Source organism: Stegodyphus dumicola, chromosome X2 (genome assembly GCF_044657685.1).
Source record: "Stegodyphus dumicola isolate Sdum_Otavi_A_Nest chromosome X2, ASM4465768v1".
Classification (NCBI taxonomy): Eukaryota; Metazoa; Arthropoda; class Arachnida; order Araneae; family Eresidae; genus Stegodyphus; species Stegodyphus dumicola.
The window spans coordinates 151,950,811-151,973,180 of NC_140781.1; the positions used below are offsets into that span (position 1 = coordinate 151,950,811).

The 22,370-nt window shown below is 32.5% G+C and overlaps 1 pseudogene across 11 annotated transcripts in view; it reads left to right on the plus strand.

The window, feature by feature from the left end:
- Positions 1 to 22,370, plus strand: part of LOC118194988 (toll-like receptor Tollo pseudogene) — a 549,242-nt pseudogene that overhangs the window by 128,084 nt on the left and 398,788 nt on the right. For 4 of the 11 annotated variants that reach the window (XR_015039127.1, XR_015039124.1, XR_015039120.1 and 1 more), the window contains one exon: positions 12,199 to 12,348. The exons of the other annotated variants lie outside the window; for them this stretch is intronic. The product of XR_015039127.1 is annotated as a toll-like receptor Tollo pseudogene, transcript variant X10 (transcript). The remainder of the gene's footprint in view (positions 1 to 12,198; positions 12,349 to 22,370) is intronic. 11 annotated transcript variants of the gene reach the window in all.

The following is a 22,370-nucleotide window of genomic DNA, read 5'->3' on the forward strand; positions in this document are numbered from 1 at the left end:
GGTGGTGAGATTATTCGCTCGAAATGTGCAGAATGTTCTTCTAACCAATCGTGAACAATTGTGGCCCGGTGACATGGCGCATTGTCATCCATAAAATTCCCATCGTTGTTTGAGTACGTGAAGTCAATGAATGGCTGTAAGTGATCTTCAAGTAGCTGAAGGTATCCATTTCTAGTCAATGATCGGTTCACTTGCACCAGAGGACCGAGTCCATGCCATGTAAAAACAGCCCAGACCATTATGGAACCACCACCAGCTTGAACAGTGCCTTGTTGACAACTTGGGTCCATGGCTTCGTGGGGTCTGCGCCACACTCGAATCCTACCATCAGCTCTTACCAACTGAAATCGTGACTCATCTGACGAAGCCACGGTTTTCCATTCGTTTAGGGACCAACCGATATGCTCACGAACCCACTAGAGTCGCTGCAGGCGATTTCGTGCTGTCAGTAAAGGCACTCGAGTCGGTCTTCTGCTGGCATAGCCCAAGGAAGACAAATTTCGCCGCACTGTCCTATCGGACACGTCCCTCGTACGTCCCACATTGATTCCTGCGGTTATTTGACGCAGTGTTGCTTGTCTGTGAACATTGACAACTCTACAATCATAAATGTTTCCACGTCTCTCTCTCACACTGATCGCTTCTGAGAAGTAACAATTTCGATATTCATAGCTACCATTTTAAACGTTTTGCAATTAATATAAATTCATGTAATTAACTGAAATTTGGGCAGAGCGATATTGCCTTGTTGTGACTCATCTGAATAAAATTTAATTAAATATATTAAAAACACTAAAACTCTTAATACATTAAAATGATCGTCCAAAACTGATATATATGCTCAAGTATTATTTTTGTTTGCTTCGAAAAAAAAGCAGCATTTTAAAAATATGAAATAAGTGCACGTAAATGTTCATCATTGGCTGAGTGGTGAAAAGCAAGAGAGACTGGTAGTTCCTCCCGCGTCTGGTTCTCTGAAGCTTTACTGGGAAGCTGGCTGCATGAGCTTTCGTACATTTCCTCGTATATAGCACAAGTATGAGCTAATGTTTTTCGAGGATATCTTTTTTCTGGGGCAGAAAAATTTCTTATACTGAAAGATTTAATGTCAGTTATTTTTGCAGTAACATGAAGTATAGTGACGACAAACAAGTTTGTAAACTTGACATTAAATTGTGCCTAAAATTACACTTTCAGTAGAGTCAAGCGTAATTACTAGTTTAAAGAAAATTTATTTGTTCTACAGAATATCCTATAAATTCGGGTATAATAATAAAAATCAACAAAGTGGTGTATCAGAGTGCGTTTGAACATAAAGCCAGATTGAATTTTAATATGAGCTACATTTCATTTAAAATATTTGCCGATAGATGGCTCTGTACCGTTCAAAAAGTGCAAGTTTTGAAAAAGTGGAAATGGACTGCTATGATTTTAGTAAAGTTGGAATGTAACAAATGCAAACGAATAAATCTTTATTTTTGTCATTCTGTTCTTATAATATGATACTAAAAATGCTATTTATCAATGAAATTCGAATTAAAATGTTCTTCACTACTAAAGCTATTCTTTATACTACTATTCTTACTACTATACTACTACTACTATTCTTCACTAATTCATACTATTCACACTTCTTAATGCTAAAACATCACTCTCTGTGATAAGGCTTTAGGTGCGCCATTTTGCTGATTTTATGTTTTTTAATGCTTCCAAATTTATCGGACACCCTGTAAATAAAATACATTTTTCTGTTTTAAATTGTGTACTACCTCGGTATATTTTGCTTTATCGAGCAAAAAATTAAATTTGGCAAAAGCTGATTATTATGCATCATTTATTATTGGCTTTAGTAGTGAAGAATCCCCCCCTTCCCCATGTCGCTGTAGAAACTTGTCACAGTATCACCAGTGTTACCTTTTTGCCTGATTGAATAAAGTGAAGTTGCCAGTTGAAGTTCTTTTGTCGCTTACGATTTCTCGACTAGAATTTTTAAGGTACCAAATGTTTATTCGAAGCGGAAGAATTCCATTATGGGCTTCAGTGAAATCAGTGCGATTTGTCGTCGCAAATGCTAGAGTTAATTCATTTCTGGAACTTCGAGTAACGTTTTACAGCAATTCGATTTTTTTTCCTCCCATCTCCAACTGTACGTACAGCTGTTGGGGAAAAAACTGCCATTTAAAGAATTTATTTGACATTCAAATTCTGATTGAATTATTTTCCGATGATGTCCGACCGACTGTATGGATGTATTTTGTACCCTTCCAGATATCCATGTTATGATGGCATACTTTTATTGATATCATTATAAAATTTTCCGATACATTCGGAAAAATAAACGAACTCTTTTCGATCCTTTTTTGATAATCTTTGTATTTGGGTTCAAAATCGATAGCTGTAAGTAATAAAAGATTTATGAAGCGTATTCTACATACTTTCATTGGATTTAATGAAATTGTTTTGCAACTTCAGAGGAAGGGCGGACAACAGAAGTTTTACTACGCAGCTTCTTGATAGATTTTATGCTAACTAGCATTAAAGTAAATTCTTTAGTATAATACAGGTAACACGTTTTGTATGACGATTAATTTTATTTGTTTTTAGTACATGGAAATGACTACCCTATAAATTTCGCGCTATTGATTAGTAAATAGTGTAAATAAGTATCTGCTGTATTTAATATGTTTAACTGATCCATTAAATATAACAGAACTTACGAAGGCTGTCTGTCATAGTTCTATGAGTCTCATGAACGACTTTCTTAGAAAACCTCGTTTTATACTGCATTCAAAGATATCCACCAGTGCCCGTAGACAACAAATTAGTATCGCTGGAAATAGTTTAAATTAATATTGATGATATGCGGATTTGTTGTCAAATGCCAATTTTTAACTTTGGCTTGTCAAGTGAAAGGAAATGCAAAATTTAGGATTAAACGAGCTGTTTAAATTCTTTTTGATGCGGTTTCTTAGTTATACTCTCCTGACTTTTCCCAGGCATTTTAATAGGTGAAAGAGCGCTGAATGGTGGTAGTTTGTTCTAGATTCGAAACTTGGCCGAACGGGCTAACAGCATGGTTTTTTTTTTTTTTTTTTTTTTTTTTTTTTTTTTGTGGTTGGCTTGGTAGTAACATGAATACAAGCCAGTTTTCCTTAGAGAATCCTCCATTAATAGATTCCTTCCCTGACACAAATAGATGTGCTTTGCTATATTAAAATAACCTAAGCTAACGTTTATAAATTAGAATTGTATTATAAAGATTTTTCATTTAAATTTTCTTAAATGATGATTTAATAATGGAGTGTAGAATGTAATCGTGAATTTGCGTTAGTTTATCTGATGGCTTATGAAAGATAGATTCGATTCTTTCTTAAACAAGGCTGTTATATCAACTGACATATACCTTTAGGTTGCGGAAGAGCACCGCCATTGTCCGACTGGATAGACTGCTGAATACAGGTAATTAGATCCGGGTCCGAATCACAGCGAATTGGCTGTCTGCACTGACGTTTTAGCGGCTCATCTCCCTCCTCGAATTTAAAAGTAAATATAAATCATTTAGAACATTTTCCTAGAAGTCATCTCCCCCGTTAAGTAGTTAAACCTTATGTGCTTCATTAAACAAACCGACAAATCTTAGGAAAGAAATTTTTGTTTTCTGTATAGAAGGCATGAACTACCTCATCAGAAGACTGAGAATTAAGAAATATTTGTGAAGGCAACCATGAAATTGAGGAATAATTATACAGACAATGATAGTGAGGAATTTGAATTGCAGGAAGATGAGTAATTTTTCATGTGGTCTTTAGCTGCAGTTCAGAAGTTTACATACTTTTTGTTGACTCTCATATAAATTTGAGTTCGCATATAAAACCATCATTCATGATTAAACATTAATAAGGTTAGTATCCCTAAGTATCTTTATTTTTTAAAAATTGTTGTTTCACATTCCCCCCCCCCAGAATGATAATGTGTACGAAAGCTTACTATGGTTCATGCATTTAAAATCAAAATATATTCGCATTTTCTAAAGGCATTAAGATTTCCTTCTGAGTTATACAATACATGTTTCTGCTGAAACTCAGAGATCATTACAGATAACAAATAAAAGTAAATAGTGTGGTTTTGGTATATTCTTTATTGGTTAATAAACACAGAAGGTAAAAATTTAGATTTTTATTTGTTTTCTAAAGAAATTCTTTCCTATATGAGGATATTATATCAAAATATACTAGTTTAACATACCACTGAGGGATATATTGGGGAGACGAAGGATTAACTCTTATATCTTTAAATTATCTAAAGGAATCAGAGTGAAAGCCTTTTATTAGATAAATTGTCAGTACTTTACTTGCGCAGTTTTAGTGCATCTGATGAGTAATCTGACGGTTCCAAATAAATTGATATGACAACAACATTTTTCTCCAAGTAATCGATATATTAGCAGGTAGCCTTGAACACCAAATAACCAATTTGCAGAGTGTGATAATTTTAAAATACGATAAATCTGTTGCTTTTGTTTTACTATCGAATTTGAAATCCATAAGTCCCTTACCGCATTGCAATTCGAGATAAAAGAGTTGTAAACTCAAAATAATACAAAAAGAATCTTTCGAAAATGCATAATTTCTACGTTTCTAAGTTTAAACCGGAAATTTAAAAACTATCTTTCGAAAAATGCTGTGAAAACATTACCATTATCGATATCCTTAATGGATTACCCTTCAGCAATGTTTTTTTTTTTTCGTTTGCCTTTGAAGCTTTAATACACAAAACACTTCATCATTCCCGAAGTATGCCATTTAAATTTGATTCCGCTGTTGATACAATACGTCACTGTAATAAGTATTTGATTTATGCAGTCAGAAGAAATTAAGAGTACATTATTTTAACTAACTAAAAAGAAGTCATTTTTTTCCTCAATGAATTGCATTCTTTTGTTAAAAGCGAGGATTTTCAAGTGTATCTATCCATTAAGTGCGAGATCCTGGATTGATAGATCGTTTACTTTGTTGAAAGAGAGAGCTTAATTTAATCCTGTCTGAAAAACTTTAGTTCGGGCAAAACTAAATATTTTTGCGTACTACTAAAATTTGCCCTGGAACGCTTTTAAAAATTTGGTTATTCTAACATCCCTTTTAGCTCCCTTCCTGCTTAGACTTCTATTTTTTTCCCTTTTTCTTCTTCCGCCCCCTTTTTTTGTGACATGGAAACAAACATTCCAGTCTGAAGTTACTTAAGGTCCTAGTTTTCCACTGTTTGCAAATATGTAACTATAATATGAAATAATTCTTCTTAGAACTTCTTTTTTGAAAGGTAAGCCCCACCAGTGACCGATTGGTTAAGAACGCTGATTACTGATAGTTTGTCGTTCGATCCTAAGCAAACGGAGTGACGGCGTGTTTGGTTTGCGGGGTTTATCCCATGTATAGTGTGAATACAAGCGAGTTTTCCTCAGAAAGACCTCCACGAAGAGATCCCTTCTCTTAATCAGATAGCCCTCAGAGCTCTTTCATATTCAGATAACCTAACTTACCTTCACGAAAGGCGTATCTAGTCAAAACAGACAGTTCTGGAAACTTAACTTACTAACTAGTCTAATCTGCTGTTGCGAGAACAACATAAAGTAAAAAATATAATTTTTCTTTGGCTGTGTTCGTTGCATCGAATTAACTTAAAATTAGACTTAAAAAAAGTAAATTTGAAAATAATTCTCTATGATTTATGTGTGTGACGTTTACTAATTGCAGAGAGTTTACAAAACGCAGAAATAAGATCGTTACTCATTTACTCAGTGTACTGAAAAATTCACCGCCCAGACGTTAAGTGGTTAGATGAGCCTACTGCTGTATCTAAGAGCCCGTTTTCGAATTTTGGAGAAGGCGTGGATGTTTGTAAATGTATAGTGTCTTTGCGGCATGGGGGCATTTCGTGCATTTTGGTGGTAGAGGAGAGAAGTGGGAGACCCTCGGCCCCCTCCGGTTGCTTTCTCTCTAAACTGGAGTGAAAGTAGAAGTCCAACCTCCTTGAAGCTATACCAACCATTCTTCCATGAAATATATGGAAAAGATAACAACAACAACCGCAAATTTCGGTTACTTAAGTTTTGTAGAACATTAAAGCGCTTTTGCAGAAATTTACGTTTACTTCTTTGAAAATTAATTAGAAATTTCGCTACCGAAGCTTGATTCTATGTAGTAAGTACAATAATTCCTGTCTTGGTAAAAGGCTTTAAGAACTTAACATTTTACTTGTATGAGACTTCGAAATTTTTTTGAAGAAAAATTTTAGCGCAAGATTAGAAATTCTAAACTAGCATCGATATATACGTTTATTTATTTTTTTAAAAATAAAATCACGTTTTTTATCGTAATTTTATCACATGTAACGTAAATAAATATGAGTCATTTTCCTTTCGGAAGCACGTCCCATCATCTCATCCCCCATAGGAAGCCAGTGCAAATAGGCTTTACCATAATGAAATAAGCCAGAACATCTTGCATCAATTTCGTTGAATCACATGTTTTAATAATTAATTTAATTATTATAAAATCACTGCGATGAGTTCGTGATTTTTTTTTCAATAAAGTGTTCAGTAAATGCTATTTTAATTTGTAATACAAGATTAATCTTTCTAATGCGCATTTATAATTGCTCTAAGACTTATTAATTTCGCATCCACATTCATATTATACCTGCTTGTAGTTATATAATTTATTATTTTATATTACAATCGCCACCGTGAAAGAAACTCGCCGCCTCCGCGATTAATCACCAAAATTGATCACCGACGAAAAAAGCAACCTACCTAACACTTCGCGCAGGCAACATAACTTTTCCAATCAACTTGTTGATTCGAACATCTGTAACTTTTTCTTACACAGTTTAATAGACGTATGAGTTCTACCCAAACAAACCGCAACGGTAGCTGAGAACAATAAAAACCAACTTCTAACATGAATACCTACCTTCTTTCTTCCCACAACTTTTAGCGTTGCCTTTCCTAAATCTTTCATCATCGAAGTAATGCACGAATGCTGTCTTTTCGCTGAAAGAGTATTTATTACATATGACTTGACCTCACTTTCAGTCTATTTAAGTAGAATTTATGTGGCAGCAGTACTAAGCAAACGAACACCTTTTAGATGTCATATTAACAGCAACTGCAGTCAATTGCCCATCAGAAACTATCTACGAAAAATAAGTGTAAAATGGAAAATTACGTTAAAAATGAAGAAATGTATCTGCTTTGCATTTCTCATGCCGGGCGTTTTTGTTTTACGGTGGCAATTATAAGTATTGTTTATGTATGCTTTAAATGCATTTTTCTGATTTTCTTTTACGTTTATTATGTTAAGTAAATTACTAAGCACTGTACTGCTTTGAATTTGTTCGGGATTTAATGTTGTATAATCACGCATACATGTGAACTAGTGTATGTAATGCTAACCAACGGAGATAGATTGATTTTTTTAACATTTAAGAATTTAGTAATTGATTAAAAAAAAACTATAATATTCCACGATTCTGACTTACTAAGGCTTAATATTTTTAAAAGTGTTAAAGCAAATTTGAAGCATGTAGGAAGTTAATTAAATTACCAAAGAACGAAAATGTTTCCAAGTAATGTTAGATTACAGCTACATAATGTTTCATGCATGAAAACAATAATTGAAAATATTTACCCATTACATATAATATAACAATAAAATGCACCCATTACAAATAATAAATAAAATAAAATGTACCCATTACAAATAATATAAGAATAGCCACATAAAGATGCATAAAAAAACTCGTATCTTTTATTCAGCGCGCTTGTTTTTTACAACATTTGGCTTCGTCACTTGATACGATATAAACGTACGTATGCTGTGTTCTTTATTCTCGAGAAATTCAAATCAAATCTTAAATGTTATACATCCTTTTTCGAAGAACGTATTTTTTTTCTTTCGAATCTTTTAAGCTTGCTGTTCATTTCTGTGCATCTGTGATCGCTAAGCAAATTGCAACCCTTAATGTAAACTTCTGCAAGCCCATTTTAATGTAGAACTGTTTACCAATGCAAAACTATGGACGGGGTAAAGAAGAAGGAGCAAAACATATTTCTTATAAAGTAAAATCTAACAAAGCGTATAATTCGTTTTTTCGACACATTTTCTTTGGACCGGGTTTAGTACATTTAAAGCTATATACAGAATAGGGAAAAACGTATGGAATTTGTGGCTATTTTTCTTGAAGCCCTCCCACACGCTCTCACCCCTGAAGCTTCCCCTAATCACTGTTTTATGCAAAATACTCGCCAAGCGATTTGCTTTGGCGAAAGCGTGACTGGAATATTTCTCGCAAGATCGATTTTACTTGGCCAAGTGTGCTAGGCGAAGCGAATATTCGTAATGGTCACGCCAAAAAGAGCCGCGGAAATGTAAAATGATTCCGTTTTCTTTCAAAATTTATCCGATAGATTTGGGACTCCGATATGGGAAAATACATCAAAAGGCCTACAATGTAGCAAATTCCTTGGGATGCATTTCCTTTCTTTTTCAAGAAATGTGCGTAAAGAAAAAAATTTAAATGAGAATTTCGCAATTTCTTCCTTTTTTATAATTCTCCACATTTTAAATTTTTTTCATCATTTTACTAATCTATTTTAAATCTAACGTGCTAATATTTAGTGTTATATTTTTCAGAAACTGAAACACGGGCATGTCTTTATTTACAAAATTTCTTCATTTTTTTAGAAAGCATTCTATACTTTAGACGGGGTATTTAACTGCTAATATTGATGGGTTTTTAAATCAAAGTGGGACCCATTAGCGGTCGAGCGGCAAGGTCGATGAACACTGGTAATTCGGTCCGAGGCCTGAATCCGGCGAACTGGCGAGTTTTCCCCTGTGTAAAGTGTATACGAGCTAGTTGCTCTTATAAAGTCCTCCACGAAGGCATCCCTCCCTTTAGGCAGATAGCTCTCGAGTGCTTTGCCATAATATAATATTAAACGAAACCAAACTTTTAAATGAAAGTGTTTATAGCATTATCATGATTTCAAGTGATGTCGAGTCAGATTTCTAAATCAAATTTATATAAATTGACTGTCATCTTACACCTTGGATAAAGTGAAAGATCTTGGAAGAAAGATGATGCCACGTTCTGAGATTGTTTGAAGGAATAATTGTCCTGCGATCAGAGTCAGTGATTTGCTTTATTCTTTGCCCATTCTGTTAAATAAAAGAAATCTGTGTAAAAGATGGTGTCTTAAATTACAGTTTTAGTTAAATGAATTAAACGATAAAATTAATTTTTCAACTGTCGGAATGTTCTTGCTTCTGTGCGACTAGGTATAAAAGGGCTAAATATAAGAACAGTACTGGGGTATTAATAAAAATGCAAGGAGCAATATATGTTATAGCATAGAAATATATACAAATGATTATATAAAATAAAAATTATAACACATGTAAAATTTATATACGTACTATAAAAAATGATTGCGTTCAATTTCCATAAGCTTTCTTTAACAGTTTTCATTTAAAATTCGTTATTGTTGAACCACGATTTTACTTTTACGATGACTTAAGAAGCTAGTGGGGGGGGAAGTATTTTTACTATTATGTGCATTTGTTAGTAACAAAATAAAACGGAACTAAAACAGTTAATAGTTACAGCAGTAATCATGCGGTGACAAGAGAATTTGCCTTCCCTGCTAATGAAATCAAATTTTCCTTGAATGTCTGCGCTGAAGTCAAATTTTCTGCTCAAAAGATAACATACGAGATTTTTCAGCACAAAGACAAAAAAAAAAAAAAAAAAAATTGTAATACCGAAGTAAGAGACAAAAATAACAAATATCGTACATAACACATGCGAAAGAAAAAAAACCACATAATTACCACAGTAATTATTCGTTTAATCATTCAAAATGACAGGAGAATTTGCCTCTCCTAGAACTCCTATATACTGATCATTAAAGGCAGTTTCACCCTGATGCTACATAAACTGTTGTTAAATGTGCATTTTTTATGACTGCTATACTTCTAAATGACGTATCAGGTTTAATACCCAGTACAATTTTATACTTGTGTAGGAAAATTACGCATGTAAAATTAAACGAAAAATTTATTCGAAAAGAAGAATTTGGTTTCTAAACAAATGCTAATTATGCCGTGTTTCGCTACATTATTTTATAATGAAACTAGTTGAATTTTGAAAGTTGAATTTTGAAATTCTTGACACTTGAATTTTGGTAATTTCACCTAACAAAAATATAAGAATAGTAATAAAAACAAATATAACAAAATATAAACAAATAATAACAAAAATATAAGAATAGTAATAAAAACAAATATAACAAAATATAAACAAATAATAACAAAAATATAAGAATAGTAATAAAAACAAATATAACAAAATATAAACAAATAATAACAAAAATATAAGAATACTAAGCGAAAGTAGGTATCATCGCAACATTGATTTATATTTGCTCCCTTATATCAAAGTCATATTTTATTTTAAAACACTTTCATACTGTAGCTTAAAATAAAAATACGTGCACAAACATGCCAGGGTAAACTTTGCAACGCATCTATCAAGCTTCTCGTCAGAGTAAAGAATGTTAAGTTTTTTTGGTTCTCTCCCATGCTGTTTATTTAATGGTATTTCCTGGAAAGGAATCAGATACCAATTCATGTTGTTTGCTTTGAAAAATTAAGGTCAATCAAAGTTAGTTTCATGGTAATCATTGAGTTGAGGTTCGCATTTGTATATTTTATTTTAAAATAAGTAAGGAAAACTATTTTAGCTTCTGTAAATAAATGATAGTCAATTAACGCAATTATTGCACCAGAAATAGAAGAACGGCTAATTTGCATCAAAAAGAAAACAGGCTAAAAATAAAATAAAAAATTGTGCTAAAGTTTAACATCATTTTGACATTTTCTTCCTAACTGGGAGAGATTGACGAATAATTTTTAACATCATTTCATAGCTCTGTAAATGACTACTAAACACTTTAAATAAAAGAATCAAAATCCTGGCTAAAATAGCTAAATTTTATGTGGGTATTAAATACGACAGAAATGCTGTAAAAGCTGTTTAGTAAATTAAGCAGCCGAAAAGTAAACATAGCATAGAAATATATATAAATGATTATATAAAATAAAAATTATAATAACACATGTAAAATTTATATACATAATTTTCAAAAATATTTGCGTTCAGTTCTCATAAGCTTTCTTCAACAATTTTCATTTAAAATTCGGTATTGTTCGCCACGATTTTACTTTTATTCACATGACTTAAGAAGCTAGTAGGTATAATTAAAAACTTATTATGGAAAACCATAATAAAAGATATAGTTGAGTTAACCGCCTAGGTCACAAACCTCACGGAACTAAGGTTAGAAAATAAAAATGTGATGTAATTCTCAAAAGTAACGGGCTTATCACCTGGAAAGAGGCCCTACCAGTGACCGAGCAGTTCAATCTGCTGAATGCTGGTAGTTCGTCGTGGGTTCTAAGCCAGGTGCGCCACTAGCCATCTAGAATGAAATTTCATTAATATTATTGGTATGAGAAAAGCCAACGTTAATTGATTAAAATTGTAAATTCTGTCTTTTTGCTGCATATGAAAAATGTGCAATAAAAGTGTATAATAAATTTAAATGCTTCAAAACACAACTGAAGTCGATTGAAAGAAAAGAATGCAAAAAGTTATGAAACAGTTATGAAAGTAACACAGAAGTTCAGAACAGAGGCAAATGGCAAGTAGCAAAACAATGCAAATGAAACAAAACATAAAAATCGGAAAGTCATAAGTACCTTATTTCTATGGAGTAGATAAAGTGGCAATACAACTAATGCAATGAAATGCGCTAAGATTATAAAGGTAATAGAACTATTTATTATGCTTGTATTACCTGAGAAAAATGAATATGACAGTGCATTTTTTTCAAGCGTATTTCATATTATATTTTGAAGATAATATATATATATATCAACGTAGCTAAATTCGTAAGATTGGTATTTCAATAAAGATGCATCAGCGTCATATCACGTAAAATATTAATTCATAAATAATGGATTACAGTCAGAGTTGTCTCGGATCTTTAGGGTACAGGGTTTATGGTATCTCTGTCATCCAATTTATTTAATGTTCTTGTGTTTATTCATGTAAGTATGACTCATGTTTAAATTCCAGGAACAGTTGTCCTTTTCCACCTAAGTCATCTGTCGTGATCTACTCTAGAAACCTGATTCATCATCAAAGAAGAACGAAGCATTATTTCTTTTCGTGTTTCATTTTACTTCAAGAAACGCCGAAGATACAATAGAGCCAATCTTGATAATAGTATGTGAACATTTGATGCTTTCGTATTCTGATCTTGTCGTGGTTATATAGGATGTATATTTTTCGTTGTTAGATATTGTGAACTGTGCATTTGGATTTAATATCGCAGCATAAATATTACGAAAAGCATTTGAAGGATTACTGTGAGAAAAATGGAAATTACAGAAAGAAAATACTTCATTCGTGTCATCTATGGTGAATGGGAATACATGCTGCGACTAGATTGTAACTAATGGAAAGGTCATAATAACTTCATTCAATTCTATACAATTCAGCAGAGTAATTTAAAATATAATAATTTTTATCTCTGTTTGGGCTACGCTTTTACAGAAAATTTCATAGTATCATTTTCTGTTTAGCATTCAAGCATTTAAACGCCAATAAAAGGTTTCATGCGCAGTTTAAAGTATATGACTCCCTATACAGAACGGAACAGTAAGACCACAACTGTTGGTCCCACCAGTGGCCGAGTGAATAAGACCGCTTATAAACGCAGTTCAACCAGGATCTAAATTTTTCTTCTAGAATATTCTCCAAGAAGGCATTCCTAGTTTTAGGTAGGTAGCCTCGGTGTGCTTTGCTGTAACCCAATCCAATCCAAATTAAAATAATTCATTTCTTCTCAGGTGAAATTATTTTAAAGATTTTTATAAGAAATCATCCGTGACATTAAAAATCTGTGATATTTTTATTTTGCTAAATTTATTATAATAATAGGACTTTAGAATAGGCACTTGAAGGCCATTCTTCCAAAACTATGCCTTGTAGCTATGGTAACAATTTGCTGAGCAAAAACGGCCAAGTTCTTTAATTTGCTAAAATTCCCTAATTCCCTTCGTGCGATGATGACGACAAACGATAAGAGCGTAAATGAAGGGAAGGTCGCTAAGCTCTTGAAGTTCTCATTTGAATGTAAAATTGTCCATTTACCATCATATTTTGAGGAAACGTTATGTATAAGGCCCGAATATGTTGGTATTAATCCTTTATCTATAATTTTTCAAAGAATGAGCATGTAGTCTTTAACTTCTATATAATAATACTAGAGCAGAAAATCCAACTAGTAATATGTTGTTTATGCTTTCAGACGTTAAATACAGTGCTTTCATACTTCTGTGTTTCAAACTTCATGGAGGTATAAGATAAATTTTTAACTAAATTCGATAAAATTGCAGAGCAAATCTGAATATTTTTGCTCATATTTAGAGAGAGTTATAAAACAAAAGTTCTGTATTTGGATGTTAATAGAGAATTGTGTAAAACCGTACGTAATTTTGTGGCTGCTTTTGTTTAATTTTAAGTATTTCCGCGGAAATATATTGAATTTTTTATATTTAACATTTGAAAACATGGTGAGTGGACGTTTTTTTGTTTGTTAGGAAGTTTATAACGAGTTGAATTTCATATTGATGAAAATTCTTTTTAAGAATCTAAAAAAAAAACTTTTTTCCTATGGAACTTTTCTATGTTATTTTGAGAATCTTCGTAAATAGAAGATCAAATCAGCATTTAGATGTGTGTGTGATTATGGAAAAGCTTCGAGGGCTATCTGCCTAAGGGGAGGAATGCCTTCGTGGAGGACTTTCTAAGGGGAACTGACTCGTATACACGTTACACATGGGGTAAATCACGAAAACACCCATGCAGCCAGCCCGTTCGCGGGATTCGAACCTCGGACCGAACTACCAGTGTTCAGCGACTTTACCGCTCGGCCGCTGGTGGGCCATCAGCATTTAGAAAAGGTTTGTTTGTTGCTACCTTTTCTCTGTTAGTACGCTTTATATAGCATTTAAATATTTTCTTCGGCTGTCTTTGAAATTACTTTAAAATTGATATCTGGAAGGAAAAGTTTATTTTATACTTTTTGTAAAGTGTTTTAATGGAATTCCTTTCAAACATTTCGAAGATGAAATTTCTCCTACAAGAATTCCTTTTATTGTATTTTGCAATAGTATTTACTTACAGCGCTTGTATTTGCAGTTTGCAGAAGAACCATAGTTCTAGTTTAAAATCAAAACCTTTTTTAAGGAAAAAATAAATAAGAAGAATAAAAGTTTCATTTTCTTTAAATAGTACTTTACCATTTAGCGATGGTAAATGCTCATGTGGGAGTTTTATTATTGTAATGATGGTGGAAATGATAAAAGAGAATTTGAAAATACCGCAAATTACATACTTGCAGTCAGTCTGCTTCAGTAATTTCTCCTGCTCATCATTCAATTTTCGGAACTTTCGATTTCGGGAAAGGAATTGCCACAAAAATTGCCAAATTACTTTCTTCTTGTAAGAAAAAACAGGATGATGCAAATATCTAACGGATATGTATTTTTGGAGGCTCATTAAAATCCAAGATTTTAATTTAATGTTCATCTCGTAATGTGAGGTAATTGTATTGAACATGAAAACTGCTGGAATCTAATAAATAAGTTTGAAAGATTACCGCCTAGTTTGAAATGTAATTTTAGATTTATGTTTGTTATGTTATGTTAGATAATATATAAAGAATTATCGCATACTCCCGTGCTTGATGTTGCGATGTGATAAGCACGTCCAGCCAGATAAGTGGAAAATCCGCGTTTCGAATCTTTGGTGAGATCATATTTGATTTATCATGTTTTCTAGCTCAGAGAAAGGTATATATTAAAGGTCTACAGCTTATCAAACTTCCCAAGCTACATAATAGTTATTGGCTGTTAGAAAAAACGGCCATTTTTGACTGACGTTAAATTAAAATAATTTGTTGAGATAGGAAACATTTGTACAAAGAGGGAACATTCATAAATGCTAATTGACTTATTATGCTTAACAATCTGATTACTACATTAGTCACTGTTAAGTAATTTTAGAATAAAGCACAGCCATCAAATGCAATTCTGTTTTCAAAAATGTAGTTCAGTTTTTCTAAATTCGCCTTTTGGTATTTTCCTGCATATTTGTTTAAAACCTAAATTTGTTGAAACCAAACGTGGTCTTCCAATGCTAATATACGAAAGTAGAATATTAAAGCATAAAAAACTGAAAAGGAATCCAAAACACGATAATAAACGCTGAATTTACTGAACAGCTTACTGGAATTGAACTTTATTGACTAATTCTGAAGATGATGTATTGCAAGGCGAAAAACACATTTGCATTCCTAACATAGCAAAAAATTCAGTTATGTTGCTTTGAGAAAAGCATCCATTTTTAAATGACGTTAGATTAAATTAATTAAAAATAATTTCAATAATCATTAGAAAATAACTATAGTGAAACCTCTACTGGTGGTGATCTACCTAAGGTGACAATTCTGAAAGAGACCGTTATTTTTGAGGCCATGAACATTCATTCTGAGCATCACGTCTCTGTAGGACCATTACATCCATATACACTAAAATCTTCTAGAATTTTCGATGGTTGCCTTTAGCAAAAGCTCACTGTAATTTTAATGAAGCATGCACATTAATCTTATTTACACATTTGTTCTATTTTTATTTTCTTTTAGGGCATTGCTGTTGCTTTAAAAACTCCTTTAAAAAAAAAAGGATGGGGACCTGATAGAACATGAATATATCTAAATTCAAATAAACACATGATAAACATGCCTGAAACTCATTATTCTGCTTAGAATTAGTTGTCTAAAGGAAGTATTTGGTAAATATCAGAAATCAAAAGCTAAGCCAGCTCAAAGCAGTTAGGCCCAGTTAGTGTAAACTGTTTCATTTCACGAACGCAAGTATTCATTGTGTCAGAGAGAGAGAGAGACTTCCCAAAGAGCGGATGAAACGGGAATGAGGGAATCAGTGGGGCAAAGCAGCGAAAGAGTTAGCACTATTTTGCTTTGAGGATGAATCGAGAAAGGAGGATCTGGTATCAGTTAAAGATCTAGTATCAGTAGCACTAGCATCAGTTAAAGATTGATTGATTGGTTGGTTGGTTAATTGAAACAAAGCGTATACTATTTATCTAAAGCGTATACTATTTATCTAAAGGAAAGATGCCTTCGTGGAGGACATTTTAAATCTCACCGGGAGCAAACAAAAATGTATATTGTGAAAACTAATTTTAAGCTCTTGTGTATCATATCTTTGAAACATGTTATATTTCTGCTTATTTATTTATTAGCCGTGTAAAATAAACTAACATTTATTTTTCTTTTTTGTTAATGATTTTTAGAGATTGTTTTTAAGAACCTTAAACTTTTAAGAAACTATGAATAAGCATTTTATGGAAAAAATATTGCTTTTACTGTTGCTGGTCATTTCCAGTAGATGTTCAGAATTTCTGCATCGCTTGCAACATAAATCTGGTATTGAAACTCTGATAAGAAAGAAAATTGCTTTTCCCTTTCGTCATCGAGTAATTCGATTCGCATTTAGATCTGCGTCTGACAGACGAAATCTATAGCCATTCAGAAAGTTTTCGCCACTAGGCCGTTTAATAGGATCCTTTGCAAGTGTAATTCATTTTCACAGAATTATTAGCTGTAAACTGAATAGCTTGTTAAGGGCAGGTCGTAATTTATTTCGCTCTGCATTTTGGTAAAATTAAAGTATTATTTAAATGCGTTCTCATATTTAAAAACTTAGCTGTTTATTTATAAAAATCAACAAAATTTATTACGCATTTTATGTCACTTTTTGTTCTTTGTACTCTGGCTTTTTTTCTTGGTAAGTTTTATGCTCTTTCACCGCATATAAAAATAAATAAATAGCTTTTAATCAAAACGAATTTGTTGCTCTTACTTTTTTTTTATCTTGCTTGCTTGTAAGGGGGAATTCGCTTGTAAGGCCGAAATGCTGACAAGAGCCTTCGTCTAAAAAGTGCGTATTATTAACCAATAATAATTTCATGTTTTCAGAAGGTTTCCTCAGGCTATGTGGGGGAAGATTTCACACTTCTTCTTACCCCTTTCAACTGCAGTAAGTTGTTAAATTTCTGACGTAGAGATAAAAAGTGGTGGTATGTGCAACATTACTTTTTTACGACAAACGGAGGTCATAAAAACGGAGTCTTTAAAAATTTGCTCTTATTGAAAACTTCATATTGGGATATTTTAGTGCATCCAGTTATAAACAAGTGCAGCAAATAAATTACATAAAATAGCATTTGGTTAGGAATAAATTTCAGCCACAAGACTCTGGAAGTACTTTTAGAAAACAAGTAATATCTTTTCAGCAGTCATGAAATGAATAATAGCGCATGTGTATAAATTCGAGTAAGAAATGAAAGCATGTGTACAGCTTCAAATAAAGGATAAAAATAATAAAAACTATACGGTCTATCATGTTAAACTGATCCCCGCGATGCATCTGCACATGGGTGTAAAATCTGAATCTACGAAAAAGTTAGTCAGTTTTGCTGAAAAATCATTGCTCTGTGCCATGTTTTGGTATGATCTTGCTACAGTTTCTTGATTTTTAAATACTAATTGGCACGCAAGCAACCAACCGGGAAGGAAGGGGGAATAGTCACAACAATTCTAGTAAGTAATAAATAAGAGATTTACATGGGAGGGGAAATGTTAGAAACATTCCTTTCTTCCCTAAAAAATAATCGGGCTTTTCTGGTAGACTTTCAAAAAGAGCTCTACCTATCGGTGGGTGAATAGTGCCATCCATCCGGTGAACCATCCATCTGTTCGAAAGCCAATTAACGAACAACATCTGTTGCTACTATTAGTATTTTCATCACTTTGGTAATTTTAGATTATTACACATTTGTATCATCGCAATCGTAGAATATTTGTAGAATTTTTCAAAAAGGTTGGCAATAGGCATTATATCCTTAATTATTGATCCTAGATTTCCATTTGCGATGTTTCTCAATATGGGGTACAGAATTGTATAAAAATAGCCCAGTACGTTAACACCAAACCTCTTCTACTCGGCATAAGGTGAACTGACACTGCCCTTAACCGGAAGCAAAAAATGCTACCCTAACAAACAGGAAGCAAAATACAGGAACAGGAACTTAACAGGAAGCAAAAAATGCTAGGGATTACAAATTCTATACGTAAAAGATATTTAACGTTTTATATGGTCCCCGTAAAAACAAAACGTTTTACTCGTAAAATGTTTATTACACTGTAATTAATGAAATATTAAAAGTTCTGTTCTGTATTTATGCTCAAAATTCTGTGTGATATTATTTGTTAATCGGTTCATGGGAATCGGCGAAGAAATTAATGAATGCCATTTTTGTCCGCATAATTGGAACCATAAACCGCCCAAACGAGTAAATTTTATTTCGTAGTTTTTCACCAAGTTTGTTCAAAATTCCGATTAAAACTGTTTAAGAAATAACAGTGAAATGTGGTGTCAGTCAGTAATAATAAAATTACGGAAGTTTAGATTTCCAGGTAGGTAAAAAGAGCTATTTCCGCGTCTGTTTTTAGAGTTGTAATAACAGACGTGTTCGGAAAAGCAGATCTTTGAAAAGCCGAGGTAAAATAAGTTACTGCATTCTGGTACAATTATCTGAAATATTTTTAAATAAGTAAATCTTCGGTGCGCAGAGCCTCCAGTAAAAAAAAGTATTTCGGGCATCCGTATCAAATTCTTTAATAACGAGCATTCATTTTGCACGAATTCGGTTTATTTATTCTTCGGGGTCGGAGCCATTTAATTAGATGTTATATTAATAAATCGCAAAGCGAAAATGATAGACTGCATTTTTTATCCTCACCAAATGTTTCACTAAGCAATCAATCTTTTTATCGGAGGCTAAAGAATCTGTTCCATTAATATAATTTAAATGAATGGAGCGTGAATGAATTATATGTAATTATTAATGAGATAAATGAGTAAATACAGAAGAAACTTTTTTTTTCCTAATTCGTTGACTGGCAACCCCATTAATTCCAGTTAGCAATTAACAGACCAAGTTGTCAGTGATGCTGTACGTTGTCCAACGTTACTGAGGGTAAAGAGAGAGGGAATAGTTGCAGCATTTTCTGAATCATTTAATTGCTGTCATATATATCTCGCACTGACAGAATTAAAAAGAAATTCGTTTAGTATCTATGTTCATTACCTATCATATTCCATTTAGATCTCGGTCACTGGCTAAACAGCACTGCTGAAGAAATAGTATTATTTCCCAATTTTACCTTATCAGAAATGCTAAAATGCTAATCCTGTAAGTATCCTCACAGAATAAGGTAAGTCTGATGATACTCTATAGCTTCTTTTGATGATAGTAGAAGTCTAAGGACCATCATCGATTGTAAACTGGATTTTGATTTCTTTTATTCATTCTGGTGAACAATATAATGCTTTTGCTTGCGCAGAATTATTCTTTGAAGAAATGCTTTCAGTTGGCGTTTCTTTCCAAGTGGTTGCTGGCCATTTCGTTACTTTAATGCTAAAGTATTATTTTGGGGAGAAAATCAAGAAAGTGATATAAGGTCTTTGTCGTAGAATATGATCACACTTTTTCTCCTGTAATGTCTTGCCCAAATCTAGGTCCATTTTAATCTTCTTGTTATTTCTGTTTTCTTATTATTTCTGTTATTTATCTTCCTGTAATTTAATTTTCTTTATTAACTTAAATGCTGCATTTTTTTTTCTTAAATGCTTAAATGCTGCATTCATTTTTTTTCTATCTTTTAAGCAAGGTTACTGACTAAGTTTGTTACTGACTAAGCAGTCCTAAGTATGTACGTGCAAGCGTCAATTTTTTTTTTTTTTTCAAAGTGTTTCCAATTCATATAATCTTAGATACATATGTTGCTGTCTTGTGAGTTGCACTTTAATTTTGTAAAAGAAAAAAAGCTATATTTTAAATATTTTTAAAATTTAATTATAAATTATTAGTTACTTGCCCAAATCAAAGTCCATTTTTTAATCTTCCTATTATTTCTGTTATTTATCTTCCTGTAATTTAATTTTATTTAGGACAATTAAATGAAATACTGCATGAAATACTGCATTTTTTTTTTTTTTTTTTTTGCACGAGTCTTCTATCTTTTTAAGATTACATGGAATTTTTTTTATTAGCGTTATGCAGCTACCGGCTGTAATGAAATGATAAGCGTTGGTTTTGTTGGTTGGTTTTTAGCGAGTGAAATGCTCGCTAAAAATTAACAAACGTATAATTTTTCACGTAAACTCCAGTATCAAACAAAGTGAGATTTTGGCTTTTGAAATATTCTACCGAGATTGATTCAAATTATTTTATAAAGCAAATTATTTTAATAGATGTGAAATTTAAAATAGGTATGTAAGTGACTCAGTTTTGTATTCGATTTTTCATTTCATATTTTAGGTAATCTAAAAGGTATAACTTGTATGAGAGAATTGGCAGTACCACTTTGCAGTAGCTGCGCACGTTAATTCGATTTACAATGAAACTTCCAGTATTTCGGTTAATATCTAAAATTCGGTTTGTATGATATATTGTAAACTAATATAGTTCCTATTCTTAAAACGCAATTTTATTCTAAAAGTGACTTTTTTCTTTTATATTCAGGTGCTGCTCAATTGCTTTCTGATTCTCAGCTGCTTTCTATATAAAGTACTAAACATTATTGCTTAGATTTTTTTTCTGATTCTCAGTTGCTTTCTATGAACCAATGCTGGTCTTTCTATGAACCAATGCTGAACAGTTCATTTTCTTTCAGGAATTCCAAGTTTATCTTTAAGTTTCTTACGCATACCGTATTTCATCTAAATGATACAATGGTTAAAATGTGATTGGTAACAATTCGGAACTAAAATACAATTTGTCCAATACAAATTGCAAATAACGTCGTGCGATAAACCAGTATTCATTTAGACTTGGTCTAAGCAGAAGGTAAGTTACAAATGCCTGTGATTTCTTCTACCCATTTGTAAAGCATTCATTTCCAGATCGAAATATTTTGAATTCGATTTGCAATACAAGCAAATCACTACAAAGTAACTAACAAAATTTAACACTGTACTTCAACGTCGTTCAATTGGATCATGGTTACTTGAATATGGAAAAGCACACTAAATTTATCTGCCTAAGTATACCTTCGTGGAAGACTGTCTAAGGAAAAGTGGATCGTATACACGTTACACATGGAGTAAGCTAATCATGCAGATATCCCGTTGCCCCGGGTTCGAACCCTGGTCGAACTACCAGTATTTCACGGTCTTAATTACTCTACCACTTTTGGGCCAAAGCTGAAACATTTTGAAAGCTCTTAAAATTACAGTAGCACATTAAAAGTAAATTATTTCCTGGGTAATACAAAATTTCTCAATATTTCTGCTTTGTCTGATAAGTCAAAATTTTTAATCCGACGTCACTGGGCGTTATATAGGTTTCATCTGCGAAAAAAAGTACATAAAGCTTTTTAGTAGCTGTATCCGACCACATCCAACTTCCTCACCTTTCACTTTGATCGGAAACCAAACTATCCTTCCTTTACATTATCATAATATCTTAAACATTCTGCTTATTGGGAAGAGAGGGAGAAAGAAATCTTACTTTTAAATTTGTGGAGAAAACTTGGAATATAACTGTAAGAAAACATATTCCGAAAAGGTGGAATCTTTTTACTTTCTGCTGAGTAACAGTATGTGCGAAATAATTCTGAAGAAAACTTTTCCGGATTTTATTACTTGGAAATATAAAAGTGCAGCTTTTTTTTTTAAAAAAAGTATTTTGGTTTGTATTTTTTTTTTTAAAATGCATGGGAATTCTGACACCAGTATAACTCTATTTCATCAGCATTTTATGTGGTTATTTTTTGTTGTACCTAGAGTTACTCTTAGATTTTATTTATTTAATTTCAAGTTACTTTTGGTAAATGTACTGGCAAAGTTAGTGGATTGGTAAGGTAAAATAAGATATAATACCAAATAAAATGCTTTGAAATATTAGTTACTTTTAGGTAAAGTACAGAAACTTTTGCTTTGCTTTCTACTGCTACGTTCATGATTCTGCATACGGAGGCTACACTTTAAGGTGAACAAAATCTCATGCTTTGTCTGTAGTTTAATCTCCTATCGAGAATCTGATCACAGCGCCAACCGCTGCACCATCAAAGGAACAAATTATGACAGAAAATT